Source organism: Odocoileus virginianus, chromosome 5, assembly GCF_023699985.2.
Source record: "Odocoileus virginianus isolate 20LAN1187 ecotype Illinois chromosome 5, Ovbor_1.2, whole genome shotgun sequence".
Classification (NCBI taxonomy): domain Eukaryota; kingdom Metazoa; phylum Chordata; class Mammalia; order Artiodactyla; family Cervidae; genus Odocoileus; species Odocoileus virginianus.
The window spans coordinates 31,047,990-31,068,353 of NC_069678.1; the positions used below are offsets into that span (position 1 = coordinate 31,047,990).

Sequence of the window (20,364 nt, forward strand, 5' to 3'; positions counted from 1 at the left end):
AGGCTTCTAGGGGAGAGATCGTTGCTGCTGTTTAGTTGCTAAGTCATGCCCGATTCTTTAGGACCCCATGGACTCTAGCCCACCAGGTTCCTCTGTCCATGGGATTTCCCAGGCAATAATACTGGAGTTGGTTGCCATTTCCTTCTCCAGGGGAGCTTCATGACCCAGGGATCAAACTCTTGTCTCCTGCATTGGCAGGCAGGTTCTTTACCACTGAGCCACCAGGAAGGCCCATGGGGAGATATAACAATGCATGAATCAGGATGGTGTCCCTGGAGGTAGATAGAAGCTGATGGATTTCAGATATACCTTGGTAGTAAAATTGACAGGATTAGATGATTCAGTGGACACAACGAGTGAGGAAAAGAGAGGAATCAAAGGTGGTTCTAAAAATTTCTAGCATAAGTCATAGCTTTGGGGGTATATCATTTATTTAAACAAGGAACACTGGGAAAGTAGTGAAACAAGTTTCAGAGGTAAAAAGGCCAGGTTTTTTGTTTAGCTATCTTAAGTTGGTAAAAGAATGAGTCTAAAGTTCAGGGGGATGGATATAAAAATGTATTCAGTCATCTACACAAAGGTGATTTTTAAAGCCATGAGTAGTACTAGCCAAGCTAGGGGAGAGCAGAGAGAAAGAAAGAAAAGGGTCTGAGACTGACTCTGAGAGTTTGATTAGAGACGGACCCGTCAAAGGAACCTGAGATGATTTAGACAATGAAACGGGAAGCCGTAAAGTATGGAAATAGGGACTTCTCTGGGAGTCAAGTGGCTAAGACTCTGTTTCCAGTGCAGCGGAAACAGCTTCCTAGTTGGGGATCTAAGATCCCACATGCCATGTGGGGCAGCCAAAAAAAAAATTGTTTTGATTATGGTAACAGAAAACCCAAGACAGGAGAGAGTTTTATAAAAGAGGGAGTTCTTAATATGTCAAATGTTGCTGAGAAGTCAAATAACAGAGGTTAGATTACCAAATCTACTTTATGCCAGGGACTCCTGGAAGCTCTCATCAGTTAAAGACCTTTCCATCCAGTACCCACATATAGGAAAGTCTGCATTTTAAGCCTTCATTTTTTTTTTTATTGCATTCAGAGTCGCATCAGTGAAATATCAAATTGAATTATTTCTATTCCCAAGAGGTGGTAAGTTTTGGATAATTTCTGGATACAGGAGATTTGATATGGAAGAGGAAAGAGAGATGTGCCAGGGGGAAAGACAGGGGACTGTCAAAGTTGGGGAGAGGAAAAGGCAAAAATGATGGGAGACATCAAATAGCGCAAAATATAGCCTGGGGCCTGCTCACTGCACTGAGTCACTTCTGTTTCAAAATGGTATTCTGGCTGACATTTGATTTGATAAATGAGTGTAAAAATCTCCCTAGTATATCCTCAGGGTATAAGCAAATGTTCTCTTTACATATGATACACCATTAATAATGAGGTTCTTTATGGTCTTTATATTGCCATCCTCCCTGATGATGCACTGAAAGTGTAAAAGCATTAGTTGCTCAGTTGTGTCTGACTCTGTGACCCCATGGACTGTAGCCTACCAGAGAGAAAGAAAGAAAAGGGAAACTCTCTGTGTGTGTGTGTGTGTGTGTGTGTGTGTATGTGTGCAGGCAGAGAGGCCATATGAGAACTCAGTGTACCTTTTGATCAATTTTTATGCAAACCTGAAGCTTCTCTAAAGAATAAAGTGCATTGATTAAAAATTTTGAATTGAGAGCTGGCAGAGGACAAGATCAGATGATCTGGAGGTGAACACAGTTTGCTCTGCTGTGCTGTGCTCAGTCGCTCAGTCGTGTCTGACTCTTTACAACCCCATGGGCTGTGTGTAGCCTGCCAGGCTCCTCTGTCCATGGGATTATCCAGGCAAGAATACTGGAGCTGGTGGCCATTCCCCTCTCCAGGGGACCTTCCTGATCTAGGGATTGAACCGAGGCCTCCTGCACTGCAGGGAGATTCTTTACCATTTGAGACCCATGGCAATGCATTAGGGACACAATTAAGAACAAAACTCTTGTTAACATAAACACCACAAGGTGCTACCATTTTACTAACGCAGATGTGGGGAATGAGAAGGATACACCCAGTGACTTGTATCTTCAGACCAACCCACAACCCTCAGGAGTTTGGGGAAGGCTTTGCCAGAGGGGAAGGCTCCATTCCTAGTTGGGTGCTGGATGGACTTGGATTCTAGCCAGCATACAAGAGCCTAAACCCACTGGTTGTCCTTTGCTGTATACTCTTTTTTTTAGTTGGAGGATGATTAGTCTACAATATTGTGTTGGTTTCTGCCATATGTCACATGAATCAGCCTAGGTTTACATATGTGCCTTCCCTCTCGAACCTCCCTTCCACCTCCCTCTCCATCCCACCCCTCTAGGTTGTCACAGAGTACAGGCTTTGGGTTCTCTGTGTCTTTGAAAGTTCACAGATCCTCAAGGAAAGTTGGAAAGCTGGAAAACCAGTTCACTTTCAATGAACGAAGTTCCCAGCCACCTGATGGAGAAGAGAAATGCCATTTATCAAGCTATGTAATTCTTTAGAAATCCTGCTTTAGAGGGTCTTTAGATGAAAAAACAAAGGAAGTCGGCATCCTCTCCACCACTTATAGTTAGAAAAACAAGGATATCCTGTAACAAGTGTTGCTTAACAATAGAAAATTCTGCTCAGATGAATGAATAAATAATGAACGAACTAACGAATGAGTGAAAGAAAAAGGCACATTATAAATTGATTCCCTGCAGATCATTCCAGATGTTGTTCCAGGGGCTATGATTCCTTCTAGACTCCAAACCGGGTGTAAGATGGGTACAGATAGAAGAGGAAAGCAGGAAAAGTTCCAAGGGGGAATAAACATAGAGACCTTGGGCCCTGGGTAGTGGAGGCAACTATCTTCTGGATATTTGTCCTTGGGGAGTTTTTCAGGCAATCACAGCCAACTCTTCTCAAATCCCTTATCTGAGGATGAAACTTCCCTGACTGTGCAAAAATGAAGCAGCTGACGGCCTCCCAAAGGAGTCATTTTTGAAGAGCAAGCATTTCTCCTTGTTCAGGGCAACCCCCTTCAGAGAAAGTTAGCATTCCTGGAGAGATTCCAAACTGTCCAGAGAGACTCTCTGCTAAACAAGAAGAAAAGTGAACCAGATTTCTTAAAAAACCACACACACCAACCATAACCTAAATGCCCCTTTCACTAGAAGCCTAAGGGATTATAAAGAGTGGGTGGCCAAGACACATGGGGACAATCACCTGAGGCTTCTTTTGGGCAGCAGGACATGGATGGCAGAGCCAGAAGAGTGATTGGGTTCTCAGGTGACTGTGCCAGGCGGAAGGGTCCTCATGTTGCTTCTTTGTTTTTAATTCATCAGTGGCATTTCCTATTTAAACTCTAGATTGCTCCACTAAGAGGCATTATATATCCAGTTATTTGGTGGGTCTCCCTCATGGCAGTGGTGCCTTGAGAAGATTCCATGACCAGGAGTGAGACTACCTTGTCCTGTCCATGATTTTCTCCTGTTCTTTTCTGACCTGCGAAGGCAAGAGCTCTCTAGCGTCCCTGTCATCTCCACTATGAAAAATGGATACATTGCCCGGAATGATCATCTGTCCCCAGTACCTTGAAGCAGTGTGGAGTAGAGAAGAGAGCAAACAGATGAAATAAAACTGGCTTAGCGTCCCAACTCCACTATTCACTCACTGGGTGATTTCAGGTAGGTTCCTCACCATCTCAGAGCCTCAGTTTCCTGACCCGTAAAATGGATCTGTGGGTCCATGCTACTCAGGATTACCACGAGGATTACATATGATAACATGTACAAGGTCATATCACCCTGTCGGCACTTGGTGAGCAGTCAGTCAACGCTGGCTCCGTTCTGTCCCAAAACGATGCTCACTCCAACCAGAAACAACCCTACTTTCCCCACACAGGCTCCCAGAGTGTACATTATTTGCCTATTTACAGAATGCCTATCATGTCCTGCTCTACACTCTCCATTGCACCAGAAGCTTCTTCAGTACGTGGGGTTTGCAGTGTGGAGTTTCATCATTCCCCTACCACCTGGCATCCACCTTCATGTGAAAAGCACTCTGTGAACATTGAAGGAATAAATCTTTCTCTCTTATGAGAACAGATTGGTAGGGAAACATTCCTCAAGTCATCCTTATTTACAAGTCTTTACAAAGAGAAAGTATTCAAGAAGCTCATTAAAATATTTTAGATGGGGGAAGGAAGTCACTAGCATTTATTGAGTGCCTTCTTCATTCTAAGATTTTCACTTTAAGAGCTTATTTATTTCTCACCTCAAACTTTCTTTAGCCCCAATTTACAAAAAGAAATGGACTCAGAAATGCAAATAATTTGCTCAGGATTTCACAGATTATAATAGCATTTCAATTACCTTAATTGAAATGTTTCTACGCATAATTAAAAGTGATTGAGAAAGAAAAAATAGTTTGAGCCCAGAGCCCACAGCAATCACTAATTTTAATCAATCAATTATGCCAGACACGACCCATGAGTGAGAATAGTAACTGAGAACCTGGTAAAAACTTGGTCAATTTATAAAAACTATCCATTGTTTTCTTTCAAAAATATTTTAAGAAAACTAAACAAGCAACTTCCTGGAACCCACAAGCCCTCTCTAGTTACTAAAGTTGAAAATCCCATAGTTACCTTTTGTCTCATTCCAATATGCAAGGCCCTTCACCCTGTTGAGAGACACTTGTCCAGAGAGATGTTATTTTAAAGTCTGAACTTTGCTTCCTCGGCAGTCTTATTCTAGAATCCAGTACAGTCTGTCCAACAGATGTTCCTGGATCTTTAATGTCCAAACAAACATGGGGCTCAGGATCACCTCCCCCATCTCTGGAGAAAGGATCCAGAGAACCACAGAACCAAAGCAGTCTTACTGTCTTTCTTCAACACAGTGTTTTCTCTCCAATGTGTCTGCATTTCAAATCTCTGATTTATGAAAGAGGGAAAACTTTGTTTACATTCTAATTGTCTTTAGCATTTTTTTCTTCCTCTTAAACAAACACATGTTTGCTATGACATAAGACACAGTGGCAAGCTGGGGCTCAGGAAAGAGTGAGAGCTAGCATGCAGGGGTGAAGTAAGAGGAGGAACACAGCATCTAGGAGGCAGCACCTGAGATTAGTCAAAACACAACTAGAATCCACAAACCTGAGGACCGAGCTTCCCTCAGACTACATAGTCTTGATGTCTAGGAACTTCACACAAAGTCTGGTGGTTAACATAGAAGCTACCCAGGTTTTAGAGCACTTGCTTTTCATACTCTTTCTCTCCCAGGACCTGACTGGTAACCTGGTCTCCAGATCTGCATGGCCCTGCAATCTTGGCCTGCTTTTTTGGGACAACCAGACCTCTCTCTCCTCCTCTTTTCCTTCCGATGACTATTCTACATCATCTTTCCTCGTGTTTCTATCTCATGCCTGGGGGTTTGGGTTGTTCCTGCTTCACTTAATTGTTCGATTCTATCTGCAGCCACATAAAAGTCACCCTACATCTTCATACTTTCAGGGTTCTGTAGGCATATTTGAATTTCAAACAAATATGTGAGTTTATAAACACAGTATTGTACACACTGGTTCCTAGTCTGTGGGAAATATATCCATAATATCAATTGTGTTTTTAGGGACATTGGTCATATTGCTATAGATCACCTCTAAATTTATCCCTGGCAGGTTTTTAGGGATCAGAAATTCTCCTATGAGAAAGTCCAAAATAGAAAGATGGCCCTAGCTTGGTACATTCATAGAAGTAAACCACGCTTACCAAGGCCAGATCATGACACTTCCATTTTATTGTTGAATGAGTTTATAACTGCACAGTGAGAGCCATTGATTCAAAAAGTGTAAGCTAATAAGTCCATAACAGGATATTAAAAAGAGTCTCAGAAGCAAAAAAAAAAAAGAGAGAGAGAGAGAAAGGGAGACTCAGAAGCATCTAGAAAGGTGAAATGAGAAAGTTCAATGGCTAAGGGCAATTTCTGTGAATTCACATGAACTATCCCTCAATGCTACTAGAAAAGTAGCATCCTCTTTGTACTGGAGGCACAAACTCAATCTTTGGAGGATGGGTGATGGGAGGAAAAGATGGCAATAGCAAGAGTTTCCTGGAGTGTGGTTGATTTTCAGAAAAGACAGGAGCTCTTGGGAATACCCTTGGCTAGAGTTATCTCACCATTCTGCCCCAGTCCTGGGGAAATTTGTACTGGGTTTAAAAAGAGGGGATTAGGACAGAGGCCAGCTTCAAAGGAGCCCAACAGCATTGTGATACCTGCAGGTGAAGGAGTCTCCCCAGACTAGAGAAACGTCATTTGTCACTAGGGTGAGGTGCATTAATTGTGGTGGCTATGGGTGGCAGCCAGGTCAGCTTCCTGGGCACAAGTACTAGCCACCTCAATCACTTGAGATTATGAGGAAAGAGGAGCTAGTGTCAGCTGAATTCATCACTTCTACAAATACTCTATCTTCCTTCAGAAAACATCTTCTAATCATACTTTCTCCAGGTGTCCAAAGTCTCCATCTGCAATGAGATTTTGAAAAGCATACTCAAATCCCATGTGTTTTGGTTTCAAAGAAAGTTCCAGAGCTAGTTAACCTCTAGATAATGCAAACAATAAAGAATCCACCTGCAATGTGGAAGACTTGTGTTCGATCCCTAGGTTGGGAAGCTCTCCTGGAGGAGGGCCTGGCAACCCACCCCAGTATTCTTGCCTGGAGAATCCCATGCAGAGAGGAGCCTGGCGGGCTACACACAGCCCATGGGGTTGCAAAGAGTCGGACACAACTGAGCGACTGAGCACAGCACAGCAGAGCAAACTGTGTTCACCTCCAAATCATCTGATCTTGTCCTCTGCCAGCTCTCAATTCAAAATTCTTAATCAATGCACTTTGTTTTTTAGAGAAGCTTCAGGTTTGCATAAAAATTGAACAAAAGGTACACTGAGTTCTCATATGGCCTCTATGCCTGCACACATATGCATGCACACACAGACACACACAGACACAAACACATACACACACACATTTTCCCCTATTATTATTTTCTTATATAGCTCTGGTAAATTTGTTACAATTGATGAACCCATATTATTAACTATAGTCCAGAGTTTATGTCAAAGTTTGTTTTGGGATTGTACACTTCAATGGATTTTGACAAACATATCGTGACTTGTACCTACCATTACAATATCTTACAGAATAATTTAACTTTCTTAAAAATGCCCTGCACTCTACCTGATCATTCTTTCTCTTTTCCTGTGCACCCCTGGCAAACATTGAGCATTTTACTGTGGCCATCAATTTGCCTCTTCCAAAATGTCATGCAGTTGGACTATACCTACTGAGATTGGCTTCTTTCGCTTAGCCATAAGCACTTAAGTTTCCTCCAATATTTTCGTGGTTTGATAGCTCATTTCTATTTAATGCTGAATAATATTCCATTGTATGGATGTACCACAGTTTATTTATCAACCCCCCTCCCCCTACTAAGGGACATCTTATTTGCTTCCAATTTATGGCAATCACAAAGAAAGCTGCTTAAACATTCACATGCAGGTTTCTGAAGGGAAATAATTTGCCAACTCATTTAGGTAAATACCAAGGAGCATGATTGCTGGATCATATGGTAAGCATTTGTTTAGTATTATGAGAAGTCACCAAACTGTCTTCTAAAGTGACTGTGCTATTTTGTATTCACACCAGCGAAGAATCAGTGTTCCCGTTGCTCTACATTCTTGTCAGCATTTGGTATTGTCAGTGATTGGATTTGGGCCATTTTAATAAGTGTGTAGTCGTAGCTCACTGTTTTAATTTGTAATTTCCTAAAGACATGCTGCTGAATATCTTTTCATGTATTTGTTTCTATCTGTTGCCCAACTTTGTTCTTCTGCTTCAATGTTGCGTTGCCTGTTCCGAGTCTTTAGCATTTTCATGTAAACTTGACAATTAGTTGTCAGTATTCACAAAACCGTGTGCTGGGATTTCAACTGGGATTGCATTGAATCTATAGACCAAGCTGGGAAGAACTGACATCTTGAGTTTTCACATCCATGAGTGTGGAATATCTTTCCGTTTACTTAGATCTTTTTAAATTTTTTATCAGAGTTTTGCAATTTTCCTCATATAGATCTTGCATCTATTATGTTACATTTACACCCAAGAATTCCTCTTTTTATTGGTACTCATATAAATGTGTGCATGCATGCGTGCTAAGTCATTTCACTCATATCTGACTCTTTGTGTCCCTATAGACTGAAGCCTGCCAGGCTCCTCTGTCCATGTGATTTCCCAACCAAGAATACTGGAGTGGGTTGCCATTTCCTCCTCCAGAGGATCTTCCCAACCCAGGGACCAAACCCACATCTCTTATGTCTCCTGCATTGGCAAGTGGGTTCTCTACCACTAGCACAATCTGAGAAGTCCCATATATACACTACCGTGTGTAAAAGAGATAGCTGGTGGGAAGCTGCTGAATAGCACAGAGAGTCTCTTCCTCTGCACAGAGGATCTGACTAACCTTCTGCATCCTGCAAAGCTGCAAGCTAATGCTTATTTTTATACATCAGTAAAATGCACAAATGTTCTCTTCCTAAAGTGTGAAGATTAATAGAAGTGTGAAGATTAACTTTACTGCTAAGGTTTTATGTAAGATAGGACCTGTGACAAATAACACAGTTGGAAAAAAATGCATGTAATTGTTAAGGAGAGTACAGCTCTGGCACAAAGACAGAAATATAGATCAATGGAACAGAATAGAAAGCCCAGAGATAAATCCACGTACCTATGGACACCTTATCTTTGACAAAGGAGGCGAGAATATACAATGGAAAAAAGACAACCTCTTTAACAAGTGGTGCTGGGAAAACTAGTCAACCACTTGTAAAACAATGAAACTAGAACACTTTCTAACACCCTACACAAAAATAAACTCAAAATGGATTAAAGATCTAAATGTAAGACCAGAAACTATAAAACTCCTAGAGGAGAACATAGGCAAAACACTCTCCGACATAAATCACGGCAGGATCCTCTATGACCCACCTCCCAGGATATTGGAAATAAAAGCAAAAATAAACAAATGGGACCTAATTAAACTTAAAAGCTTTTGCACAACAAAGGAAACTATAAGCAAAGTGAAAATACAGCCTTCTGAATGGGAGAAAATAATAGCAAATAAAGCAACAGACAAAGGATTAATCTCAAAAATATACAAGCAACTCCTGAAGCTCAATTCCAGAAAAATAAATGACCCAATCAAAAAATGGGCCAAAGATCTAAACAGATATTTCTCCAAAGAAGACATACAGATGGCTAACAAACACATGAAAAGATGCTCAACATCACTCATTATCAGAGAAATGCAAATCAAAACCACAATGAGGTACCATTACATGCCAGTCAGAATGGCTGCTATCCGAAAGTCTACAAGCAATAAATGCTGGAGAGGGTGTGGAGAAAAAGGAACCTTCTTACACTGTTGGTGGAAATGCAAACTAGTACAGCCACTATGGAGAACAGTGTGGAGATTCCTTAAAAAACTGGAAATAGATTTCCATATGACTCAGCAATCCCACTTCTGGGCATACACACTGAGGAAACCAGATCTGAGAGAGACACATTCACCCCAATGTTCATCGCAGCACTGTTTATAATAGCCAGGACATGGAAGCAACCTAGATGCCCATCAGCAGACGAATGGATAAGGAAGCTGTGGTACATATACAGCATGGAATATTACTCAGCCATTAAAAAGAATTCATTTGAATCAGTTCTAATGAGATGGATGAAACTGGAGCCCATTATACAGAGTGAAGCAAGCCAGAAAGATAAACACCAATACAGTATACTAATGCATATATATGGAATTTAGAAAGATGGTAACGATAACCCTATATGCAAGACAGAAAAAGAGACACAGATGTATAGAACAGACTTTTGGACTCTATGGGAGAAGGCGAGGTTGGGATGATCTGAGAGAACAGCATCGAAACATGTATATTATCAAGTGTGAAACAGATCGCCAGTCCAGGTTGGATGCATGAGACAAGTGCTCGGGGCTGGTGCACTGGGAAGACCCAGAGGGACAGGATGGGGAGGGAGGTGGGAGGGGGGTTCAGGGTGGGGAACACATGTAAATCCATGGCTGATTCATGTCAATGTATGGCAAAAGCCACTACAATATTGTAAAGTAATTAGCCTCCAACTAATAAAAATAAATGAAAAAAAAAAAACTTTAAAAAAAGGAGAGTACAGCTACCCTTGAAGTCAGAAGAAAGAAAGTCAACTGGGTTTCTTCCTCAAGGGGACAGGTCTAAAGAGTCCCACTAAAATCTCAAATTATCTACTTCCAAATTCCAAAACAAAAGACACAAGGAAATTACAGGCTGTCACTTTTATTTACAACTCCCCACCAACCAGAGCCCATACTTAAACTGCTACAACTGAAATTAATCTGTGTGGGAAGCTTTCAGAGCGATAGCCGGCCAACTGGCATTACCGCCAGGTCCGCTGACGCCACAGCCTGGTATGTGATCCCGGTCGAGTAACCCCTAGCATGTACCTGAAGGAATTATTGTTCAGAAGGTGCAGAGCAGTGGGGAGAGAAGGGCAGAGGAGGGCAAAATTATGGAAATACATTCTGAAAATCCAAAGCACAATTGAAATTCCAGTCTTAATCAAAAGCAGTAACGGGCTCCACTAAATACCCACAAAGGCCTGCTAAGAATATGTAAAGTTCATCCAGAGTTCAAACCTCAGAATTATTTTCTTTTCCCAGCTTAGGCCTATCCAAAATGCTATGAAGCCTTTAGTTGTTTTAGTGAGAAAACAATCCGTCCCTGCAAATTAATCAACATGTTCTTACATCACACAATGAAGCCAGAAGTGAAAAAAACTTGACAGATCTTTCCTTGCCATTTTACTGAAGTTTCAGAGCATTGAGTTTAGAGTCAGCGAACATGAATTTGAACTTACTTTTTGACAACCTCACTGAGCTTTGATTTCTTAACTTCTTAACCTTTAAAGTGGATGATACATAGGCCACTTTACAGTGTGGAATAGGAAAACTCCAAAATCTCTTTCTCTCCACTGTTATACATTATTGATACAATTTTGTGGCAGCTTCTACTGTGCAACAGTGTACATCAGTCACAACTATATATAGATAGATATTTAGATAGATATTTAAATAGATATTGCCCCTCCCTCTAGAGTCTCCCCCTTACCCCTCATTCCACTCTTCTAGGTCATCACATCCCTGTGCTATATAGCAGCTTCCCACTAGCTATCTCTTTTACATATGACGGTGTATATATGTCAGTGCTACTTTTTGAGAGCAAATTTCTGCTCCACAATAAATCATTGACTGTGGTGTTTGTTCATGGTTGGCTTGGTTAGTGTTTTGGCATTTGTTTTCCTACTTCTCGGTCATTATTTTGTAGAGATGATCTGCAAACGGTGCATCCAGTCGTCTGGTCTCTGAGGATCGTGGTCTCCAGGGCCCAATCCTGACCACAGAAACTTTGACAAGAGCAACATCTGAAGAACAGTGGAGGCCAGACTGGAAAGACTGAGGAGTAGGAGAGGACTGTGGAAGTAGATTCGTGGAAGATAAACTATTTAATGAATAAGTTAGGCTGTGAAGGACCTGAGCATATTGAAAGTCTGCAGAACAGAAGCCAGGAAAGAGACAGCAAGCAAAGGTGAAGGAGTGGAGAAAAATAGTTAACATCTCCTGGGGTCCAAAGAGGTGAGAGCGACTGTTGCTCTTAGAGCTCTGGTGAAAACACATCACAGCTGGAGAAGGTTGAAGGAAAAATCTCTACTCCAGGGAAAAGGGAAGGAATACATGATGTAGCTAGAACTGCAACTGTGGGAGGGGTAGGAGCCCTGGAAAGGAAACATCCCAAGACCCAGGGACATGGTACCTGCTGAGACTGAAACTGAATCAGAGGAACACAAATCTTCCTTCACCTTCCCTACAAGGTTGGAAAACACTGAATAATAAGGAACAGTAAGATACCATTGGGAATGTTGCAGGAGCATAGAAACAGGCCCTCTTTGATACAGCACAAAGGGAAAACCTAAAGCAGAGTTTGGGGCAGACATTGTGAACACCCGCTGACAAACTAGTCCCATCAGAAACACAAGGGATCCCTAGAGGCATTTGAAGCCTAATGCAAGGGTAACTATAGCAAAAGTGAACCTGAATCCTTAATTCCTAACTAGATTAATTCAAATTCCCACACTAAAGTCCCAGCAGAAGGAAAGACGTGCCCATTTCCAGGCATAAAACTCTCTGCCTCAGCATCTTTGTCTTAAAACTTTAAACAAAAAATTATAGAAAAGGCAAGAAAAAGCAACACACTGCCAAGAGACAAAGCAATACTGGAACTGAAATTTAATGATTAAGATGTTAAAGCCTCTGCCAGAAAAGATGGTCAACATGCAAGATCAGATGGATACGTCCTCAGCGCTGGAAACCATAATAAAATAAAAAAGAGAGAATTCTGGTGGGGTGGGGGCAGGGGATAAATCCTGAGGATTGCTTGTAGTGACAAAAGTAAATGGTAAAGAATAACGAGGAGTCAGATAACTGTGATACTATTTACCAAGGTAGAAAACACAGGAAGGCTAGTTTGGGAAGTTCAGTTCAGTTCAGTAGCTCAGTCATGTTTGACTCTTTGCACCCCCATGGACTGAAGCACGCCAGTCTCCCCTGTCCATCACCATCTCCTGGAGTTAACCTAAACTCATGTCCATTGAGTCACTGATGCCATCCAACCATCTCATCCTCTGTCCTCCCCTTCTCCTGCCTTCAATCTTTCCCAGCATCAGGGTCTTCAAATAAGTTTGTTCTTCACATCAGGTGGCCAAAGCGTTGGAGTTTCAGCTTCAACATCAGTCCTTCCAATGAATATTGAGGACTGATTTCCTTTAGGATTGACTGGTTGGATTTCCTTACTGTCCAAGGGACTCTCAAGAGTCTTCTCCAACACCACAGTTCAAAAGCATCAATTATTTGGCACTCAGCTTTCTTTATAGTCCAACTCTCACATCCATACATGACTACCGGAAAAACCATAGCTTTGACTAGATGGACCTTTGGTGGCAAAGTAATGTCTCTGTATTTTAATTTCATGGCTGCAGTCACAATCTGCAGTAATTCTGGAGCCCAAAAAAATAAAGTCTGTCACTGTTTCCATTGTTTCCCTATCTATTTGCCATCAAGTGTTGGAACCAGATGCCACAATCTTTGCTTTTTGAATGTTGAGTTTAGGCCAACTTTTTTACTCTCCTCTTTCACCTTCATCAAGAGGCTCCTTAGTTCCTCTTAACTGCATTTCTGAGGTTATTGATATTTCTCCCGGCAATCTTGACTCCAGCTTGTGCTTCATCTAGCCCAGCATTTCCCATGATGTACTCTGCATATAAGTTAAATAAGCAGGCTGACAATATGCAGACTTGACATACTCCTTTCCCAATATGGAATGTTCATTAGTTCAGATTTCAGATTAGACAATTTGAGTATAAGGAATTGGTGAACATCCACATGTGTATATTCAATCAAGAGTAAATAGAGATATAAGTTCAGGAGAGACATCTGGGCTGGATCAGCAGGATATAGCTGGTTGTTTGAAACACTGGAACGGATAATATCCCTTAGAGAGATTATGTGCACTGAGAATAGAAGAGAGGCAGGACTGAATATACTGGGAAAACCAGCCTTTGAGGAGTAGTGGGCAGAAAAGGAGGAACCCACCATGGAGATCAAGATGCAGCAGCAAGAATGGCAACAAAGGATGACCGTGCTGTAAAATGCTGCAGAGAAGTCAGTTGGATAAGAGATCATTGTCACCGATAAGCTGGAGAGTGCGGTACAATGAGGGGCAGAGGACTAGGTGAACACAGGAGAGACAGCAGGAGAAAATACTTCTTTCAAGAGGCTGGGCTATAAAGGTAAGAAGAGAAATAAGGCGCTGTCTGGATGAGGTAGCTAATCAGGGAGGATTTCTTTGCGGAGGAGTCAGCTTGAACATGTTGAAGAGCTGACTTGAAGGATCCACGGTGTTGGAGAAACAGGGGAGAAAGAGAAAGGGAAAGAGGGAACTTAACTGATAAATGGCTTCACCGAAGAGATCAGCGTCCCAAGGTCAACTGACTCTCTGTCACTCTCTCAGCATTTATCTGGTGTGTATTATATAGTAGGAAATATGTCACTGAATAAGACACAGTCTTGCCTTGGAGAAGCTTATGGCCTACAGGGACATATAGACCAATAAATAAACAGAACAATTGCTAAATATATGCAAGATATGAGCTACAGATTAATCACAGGGTGCTATGAGAGCATGTAATGAAGTGAAAATGTTATTTGCTTAGTTATGTTTGACTCTTTGTGACCTCATGGACTCTAGCCCGCCAGGCTCCTCTGTCCGTGGGATTTCCCAGGCAAGAATACTGGAGTGGGTAGCCATTCCCTTCTCCAGGGGATCTTCCCACCCAGGGATCAAAGTCAGGTCTCCTGCATTGCAGGCAGATGCTTTATCATCTGAGCCACTAGAGAAGTACCCTACGAGCATGTAGAGAGGTTCAATTTTAGGAAGTAAAGACAATTTCCAAAAGCCAGAAAAATGAAGGCAGTAGGAAGGAATCACCTGATTTTGAAACAAAAGATACAGTTTATGAAGTTAAGGTGGCTACAGAGAGCACTGATCATTTTAGAAAACTAATTTAGTGCTTTCCTTTATAAATGTACATAGCACTGACAATTTTTGCATGTTGTCACTTATCCCAACTGTAATGAATGTATAATGTGTGTAATTACTTGCTTTATGTTTCCCTCCCCTACTGGACCTAAGTCCCCTAAAGGCAAGGACCACAACTGTATTGTTTGCAGATTAGCCATGTGATAAATGATTGGAACTAGATGTAGTAATTATGCCTCTGATTATCAGCGTGAGGAGAGTCAGAAGAAGAAATCACTGGAATGTGTCCCACTTAGAAGCAAAGCACATTAAAACCAACTGTATCTGATTTTTGACTGCAGGCTCTGACGTTGTCTCTTTGCAGATGAAGGCTGGCCATACTGCCAACAACCCACGTGTTGCAAATGCATCAAGGTGGGGGTCTATTTTTAGCTACAGCAAATTACCATTCTTTTATGCTTTTAGATGTTCATCTCTGCAACTGAGTTGTCTTGTTCTTACATTTTTCAGCATTAAGACTGACTTCTTTCATGAAGAAAGAAGATAATCTTAAAGACAAAGAGCACTTCTCCTTTCATCTCCACCTCAACTTAGAGGTTCAAAGAGCCTTTTGGGGCTTCTTGTTGCTATTCTTGAGAACAAGGATGGCCTCCATACTTTTAGTAATGACACTGCAGACTCAGACTGGGGTGTGGGAAACTCAGTCCAAAGAAAACAAAATGAAAATTGGACTGTGAGTCTAGTCAGAGACATGGTGTTCCACGAAATTCTATCCAATTGGTTAATAAGAAATTGACATTGTATAAGTATGGATTTTTTTTTTTTTACTATATTTGTAAAAAGGTCAAGTCATATAAAAATGAGCCACAGGCTCCCGCCAACAAATGCAGCTTACATAAGGTCTTGAAGATGGTGATGTGCTTCAAGGTCAAACAGCTTCTGGGTCAACAAATGTTATAGAAATGTTGTCAACACAGAGGAGGGAGCTCAGAGAAAGAATCCTGTTCAGTGATTGGGAGAGGAGGAGTTGAAGACAACAGTGGGCCTGAATAGCAGATAGGCTGAGGTGGGGAAAAGAGGTGTAGCTTTTTAAGTATATCTGTGGTATTATTTTACATTTTAAAAAGTATTGTTTAGTGATTGTTGTTGTTTAGTCACTAAGTTGTGTCCGACTCTTTTGTGACCCTATGGACTGTAGCCCACCAGACTTCTCTGGACATGGGATTTTCCCAGGCAAGAATACTGGCATGGGTTGCCATTCCCTTCTCCAGGGGATCTTCCTGATGCAGGAATCAAACTTGGGTCTGCTGCATTGGCAGGTGGATTCTTTACTGCTGAGCCACCAATACAATCACTAAAAATCAAAATTTGGTATACATTTCTTGATTAATAAAGATATGGATAAAAGTTTCAGAATCACTAGGAGTGAGCTTTATGTTTAGTTTTAAGCCTAAAAAATCCAATCATAAAATATGTTTGAATCAATATCATCTTCCCTTCCTACTTAATCTTACCTCCTTCTTTTCTTATGTTAACTTTTTCTTTGCAGTCAAACACCTGCAGTCAAACAGTCCTGCTGCCATGTCTGTGGTAGGGAGAATAATGCCTCCCTCCAATACATCATGTCCTAATTCTCAGAACCTAGAATGATGTTACCTACTGTGACAAAAGGAACTTTGTGCTAAGGTTAAAGTTAATGACCTTGAGATGAAATAATCCTGGATTATCTGGATTAGATTATATTGAATTGATCCAATCTAATCTCATAAATTCTTAAAAAGTGCAAGAAGGCTGAAAGACAGAAGATAAGAGTAGATCTACCCCCCACCCCACTGATGGCTTTGAAGCTGAAGGGAGGAGACCGTGAGTCAGGGAAAGCAACAGCCTCTAGGAGCTGGGACTCATCCTCAGTTTACAAAGTGTTAGTCGCTCAGTCCTGTCCTATTCTTTCCGACCCCGTGGACTGTAGTCCACCAGGCTCCTGCCTCCATGGGATTTCCCAGGCAAAAATATTGGAGTGGGTTGTCATTTCCTTCTCCAGGGGATCTTCCCAACCCAGGGATTGAACCTGGGTCTCCACCATTGTAGGCAGACTCTTTACTGTCTGAGCCTCCAGGGAAGCTCCAAGAAAATGTGGACCTCCATTCTACACCCCCACGGAGATGAATTCTGCCACAACCCAAGTGAGCAGGAAATAGATTATCCTTCACAACCTCCAGAAGGGAACACAGCCTGCCAACATTTTGCTTTCAGTCTGGTGAGATCGTATGAACTTCTAACCTACAGAACTGGAAAATAAAAAATATGTGTTGCTTTAAGACACAGATTTTCTGGCAATTTGTAATGAAAACAGTGAAAACCTAATACACTGTCTTTGCTCCTACCTCTCTCTGTGTTTACGATGCCCTTTTCTCTCCTCGGTTCAGTTCAGTGGCTCAGTCATGTCCAACTCTTTATGACCCCATGGACTGCAGCACTCCAGGCTTCCCTGTCCATCACCAACTCCCAGAGCTTACTCAGACTCATGCCCTGTATATTCAGGACTGATTTCCTTTAGGATGGTCTGGTTGGATCTCCTTGCAGTCCAAGGGACTCTTCTCCAACACCACAGTTCAAAAGCATCAATTCTTTGGCACTCAGCTTTCTTTATAGTCCAACTCTCACATCCATAGACTGACTACTGGAAAAACCATAGCTTTGACTAGACGGGCCTTTGTTGGCAAAGTAATGTCTCTGCCTTTTAATATGCTGTCTAGGTTGGTCATAACTTTCCTTCAAAGAGTAAGCGTCTTTTAATTTCATGGCTGCAATCACCATCTGCAGTGATTTTAGAGCCCCCCAAAATAAAGTCTGTCACTGTTTCCATTGTTTCCCTATCTATTTTCCATGAAGTGATGGGACCAGATGCCATGATCTTAGTTTTCTGAATGTTGAGTTTTAAGCCAACTTTTTCACTCTCCTCTATCACTTTCATCAAGAGGCTCTTTAGTTCTTCACTTTCTGCCATAAGTGTGGTGTCATCAGCATATCTGAGGTTATTGATATTTTTCCCAACAATCTTGACTCCAGCTTATGCTTCATCCAGCCTGGCATTTCACATGATGCACTCTGCCTATAAGTTAAATAAGCAGGGTGACAGTATACAGCCTTGATGGACTCCTTTCCCAATTTGGAACCAGTCTGTTGTTCCATGTTCAGTTCTAACTGTTGCTTCCTGACCTGCATACAGATTTCTCAGGAGGCAGGTCAGGTGGTCTGGTATTCCCATCTCTTTAAGAATTTTTGACAGTTTGTTGTGATCTACACAGTCAAAGGTTTTGGCATAGTCAATAAAGCAGAATAGTTCAGTTGGTAAAGAATACACCTGCAATTTGGGAGACCTGGTTCGATTCCTGGGTTGGGAAGATCCACTGGAGAAGGGAAAAACCTACCCACTCCAGTAATCTGGCCTCGAGAACTAGTCCATGGGGTTACAAAGAGTCAAACAGAACCGAGTAACCTTCACTTTTCTCTCCTATATCTTTCCAAATCCCACATCGTTAGTGAAGCCATCCTGACTTCACTCCCTACTCGATTCTATTTAACAGTATATATAGTTATGTGGGGCAAATTGTTGTTTGCTCCTATTCGTGTTCTGTCTCCATAATGAGATTATCAGAACCTTACACACAAGGATGATATATTAATATCTTCAGTCCATTGCAAAAATAGCCAGAACTCCTTTCCTTCCACAGTCTTGCAAGGTGACTTTGAAGCTAGCCCCATAAAAAGATGATTACATTCCTCCCCTCTTTGAGGCAGGGTTGGCCCTGTAACTTGCTTTGATCCATGTACATTGGCCAATGCAGAAGCAGAAACTTGATGCTGAGACCACCATCACAGGAATGAGCCCTTCATCCAACTGCTAGCCCAGTCAAGAGCTGATCAAATGTCAGGCAGGTGTGTGAACCAAGGACCACCACTGACTGCAGACTGGATTTAGCTGAAACCTGCAGAAGAACCACTCAGATAATTCCATCCAAATTTCTGACTCTCAGATTCATGAGCAAATTAATGATTAATGTTTAAAGTCACTATTCCAGGGCACTTTGTTAAATAGCAAAAGTTAATGCATTTAACTCGGTGCTCTGCATTGAGCTATTGGTGACTAAAATTTTTATGGTACTCATAATGATGGTAATGACAATAATAACAATGACAAAGATTAAAGAAAGCCATATTCACTTCCAGTAAATCAAGAAGGCATGTGACATTGTGTCCATATTCCAACACCAGGAAATTTCAGTGCTTATAAATTGAGGAGTTTCACATTTTTGTTCAAGTGAATTGGAAAGCACAGTGTCTATAACTTTTAGGTTTATTGGTCTGTTATTGGTCTCCAACAAATCCACAATAGCTCTTTACTCAGTTTTTATACTGGTAGCTTTTAGTGTTTCAATTCATCTCACATTGTGTCAGAACCTTGAGAGGAGTCAGTCTGTCACAGTGCAGCACCAAATCTGAACTTATAAGCAGACTTTGGTTCAGATCTGCTGGGGACTTCATTACATGCAAAAAACTCAACCTGGAATTTTCAACAAACGTAGATTTTATCCAGTAGCCAATAATAGCTCATTTCTCATCCAAATAGTCTTCTCAAGGTCTTTCAAAGTATTGTGTTTAAGAAAGTTTTTAAGTGAGTTAGACAGTATGTAAGGCCCTGATATTTAGCCTGAGAAATTTTAAATACAATGCACTTCTTTCAGCCCACTTTCCATTAAAAAAAAAAAAAAAGATGTTTGGGAATGAGGTGGGAACATAAAGGAAATGAACAAAAATAGCTGCAGAAATGATGCAAAGTCACCAAGAATGTGGCATATTCATGTCCAGAGAAAAACATCCTTGGTCACCTAGGCTGACTTCTCTGTTGGCTGATGTGGGTAAGGTTTTAGCCAAACACAGTCCTTTGGACTAATTATTTGAAATGTTATAAGCTCAGAGCAAGAGAGATTTAGTCATCTCCAAGCAGAAGAAGAAATATTATATAATCTTAGAAATTCAATTTCAAAGGCATTTCAGAGTTGATTTGATAAAACTTCCCACATAATAGACATTCTTTCCAGAGCTAGTCCTCCACACCATACTTGAATTCCTCAAGTATTAGGAAAGTCGCAATTTCCTAAGACAGCCTGTTCTATTTTAAGCGCATATTGAGACGAAGTTCTTTCTCAAATTAAGCTGAAATCTATCTCCCACCCACTGAGCCAAATTTTGCTCCTAGAACCACACCCTTCACCCATTTCCTCCCTTCTCTGCAGCTGGGTGTTGTATTTGCAATGCCAAGGTTTGGAGTTAGCTGGACTTGAATTCAGCGGTCAGCTCTTTCTCTTGTCAGTTGAGTAAAGTTAGGCAAGTCTAACATTTAAAGAATCAGCATTTGCAACTACAATAATGGAGTCATCATAACTGCCTTATAGGGTTGTTTGAAAATCAGAAAAGGTAATATATATGAAGTGCATGACACAGTACTTGACACATGGTATGTTACCAATAAATGGAAGCTGGCATAATTATTTTGTTTGACAGACTTTCAGATATTTGAAAGCAATTTTATTTTTTCATATATTCTTCTCTTCTCCACACTGAGGATC

The 20,364-nt window shown here is 41.3% G+C and overlaps 1 long non-coding RNA gene across 1 annotated transcript; it reads right to left on the bottom strand.

Annotated features, from left to right (window-relative positions):
- Positions 1-5,806: 5,806 nt before the first annotated feature.
- LOC139035048 (uncharacterized) lies at positions 5,807-16,345 on the bottom strand. The gene is made up of 2 exons (XR_011487559.1): positions 16,249-16,345; positions 5,807-6,549 (listed from the first exon to the last, which is right to left on the bottom strand). It is a non-coding gene; the product is annotated as an uncharacterized lncRNA (long non-coding RNA).
- Between the last annotated feature and the right edge of the window lie 4,019 nt (positions 16,346-20,364).